This window comes from Alosa pseudoharengus, unplaced genomic scaffold (assembly GCF_046254945.1).
Source record: "Alosa pseudoharengus isolate Yale_2024_CS ecotype anadromous, Long Island Sound unplaced genomic scaffold, YU_APseudo_1.1 YU_APseudo_1.1_scf_7, whole genome shotgun sequence".
NCBI lineage: Eukaryota > Metazoa > Chordata > Actinopteri > Clupeiformes > Clupeidae > Alosa > Alosa pseudoharengus.
This window is the reverse complement of record NW_027468859.1, coordinates 19,490,456-19,492,955: the sequence shown is the minus strand read 5'-3', so window position 1 is coordinate 19,492,955 and position 2,500 is coordinate 19,490,456. Positions and strand designations below refer to the sequence as shown.

The window sequence follows — 2,500 nt, the reverse complement described above, 5'->3', positions numbered from 1 at the left end:
AATAGCCTAGATGCATGCTTAGCATTTTGTGATCATTAAGGCTACTTTCACAAACTCTTAGTCAGCTGTCCTATGATTTACCAATACAGGCGATATTTGTAACATTTATTTTGTATTTGGCCTGTTATGAAATCATGTGGAACAATTTAAACACACTGTAAAACGTAAAGCCCAAATTTGGAGACATCCATGCATGTCGAAATGTACTGCAAATTCAAAACTGGATTACTCTGGAATGGCTAACTGTACAGGGGACTGCTTTACACTTTTGTGTTCGGTAAGGTCTGCTGTTTATTCTGATATATGGTTTGTCATGTGTTAAAAGAGGGGTTCGTGAAGTATTCCACCGAGATGAATGGGTAGGGAGATCATGGGACGCAAAACCTTCAGTAGAATGTATGATTAAATTGAATTATATTATTGACTTTTCTCGCGAACCGTTCGACACAGCAATTATCGGCTAACTTCGTTTAAAAGCTGAGAAAAAGCTCTTTCACGTGATACTTGTGATGTCTGTGTGATGAATAGGCTACTTCGCGAGTAGTTCAACTGCGAAGAATGGGTGAATTTGGACGCACTTTCTTGCGCTGTCACTTTCTCCACTGCGTAAAAGACTAAATTAATTTGCGCTGTGAATGCTAAGATTATTTTGACAGACCACAGGTTAAATAAAAATAGCTATTAGTAGGACGCAAAGCAGAATATTGAAAGAACGGGGCACGAAGGCCACCATGGCCTGTAAACCTCTGATTTTCAAAGGGGCCTCACGGCCAATGCAAGGGGCTACGACGGCCATGGCCGTCGTGGCCGCCGTGAAATTCCTACCCTGAGTACAGCCCTGTATTTATGCAACAGCACAATGCTGAAGGCTAAAGCACACAAAGGACTGAGTGAGAGAAAGGGCTGTGAGTGTTGTGGGTGTCTGTATTTGTGTAGTGTGTGTGTGTGTGTGTGTGTGTGTTCTAATCTGTTCATTCTCTACCCACAGCAACTGTTTGAGCAGAAAATGAACAAAATGTCCAGGCAAATTATTATCATAGATAGAATGGGATAAAAAGGGATGTATCAAAATTGCTTAAGGGAAATTCATTGTCAGTATGCCCTCAACACACACATATTAAAAGTCAGTGTGTAGTGTAGTGTAGCATAAGTATGATTCAGTAGTTTAAAACTGTCTCTCATAAAGCTGAGTCACCCTACTATAGGCTTTAGGCCATAATTAGAGTCTATATATTAACTTAAGTGCTGCACTTGTCTTGTAGAACATCTCAAAAGTAGGCCAAATACACCAAGCAATCGTATTAGTGATGTGATCAATCTCAAAACTACACGTTACATTGCTTATGCAGAACCCTTAAAATCTAGTCAAACAGGTGAAAAATAGTTGGCGGTTTAATGAGTGGCTGGACTTTGGCCCAGTTCTAAGATGTGGAAGTGCCGTGAGGAAAAGAGGAAAAAAAAAACATTAGTGTTAACCCATTTTCAACACCTTTTGATTACTCTGACCCGTGAAAGCCATTTCACTGCAGCCTCAAGCTTGCAATCTCTTCCATGAAGAAAAGCACAGTCCCAAGCTGCTGTTGAGGTGTACAGTAATTCATCATGTAGAGGCGTGACATATGACATATGTGGATGGTCTGTATATTATAATATATACAGACATAAATATCAGACAGAAACAGAGAGGTCAAACCAGTAAGGCTTGGAAGAGAAGCAAATAGAACTTGAGAATGTAAAGTGGAAATCCTCAGTGGATTCTGAGCTTGTCAGTGTTGTGATGTTGCTGCTCTATATATTCACTTCATTTTATTCTCAGTGTGTGTGTGTGTGTGTGTGTGTGTGTGAGAGAGAGAGAGAGGGGGGATTTTTTCAATTTTCAGAACACTGAATAACTTAACCTTGACCCAGATTGTGCCAAAGTAGGACTGTGTGGTTGTTTTCCTTGAGGGGTCTCTGGTCCATAGTGGCCCTCACTATCCCACCTCTCTCTCTCTCTCTCCTTCTTTCTTGCTCTGATTCCACCCATACACTGAGTGAACTCAAAACGTCAACGAATGACCCATTGCATTGAATGAACGGTTGTGTTCACCTTGATGAGCTGTTAACAGCAGTAGTACTGTAGATCCATAGCTTAAAACCTATACATACACACATACATACCGGTACATGAAACATATCAAGTCTCGCACTCATTCAGAATGAGGAACACAAATCTGCAGTCAGACACACCTACAGATCCATAGATAGTCAACCAGAAGTCACACACACACACACACACACACACACACACACAGAGACACAAACACAGAGACACAAACACAGACACAGACACACACGACACAGACACAAGCACAAACACACACACAGACACAGACACAGACAGGAGACAGTATCAGAGACATCAGAGTGTTAGGGATGTTAAGTCCCGGCCGCAGGCACACAAATCTGATTCATGTAAGCCAACGCCACTTAGTGAGCCGAGTGGATAGCTGGCGTTGGC

The 2,500-nt window shown here is 41.6% G+C and overlaps 1 protein-coding gene across 1 annotated transcript in view; it reads left to right on the top strand.

Annotated features, from left to right (window-relative positions):
- Positions 1 to 2,500, top strand: part of LOC143109243 (mannosyl-oligosaccharide 1,2-alpha-mannosidase IA-like) — a 153,499-nt gene that overhangs the window by 119,406 nt on the left and 31,593 nt on the right. The window lies entirely within an intron of this gene.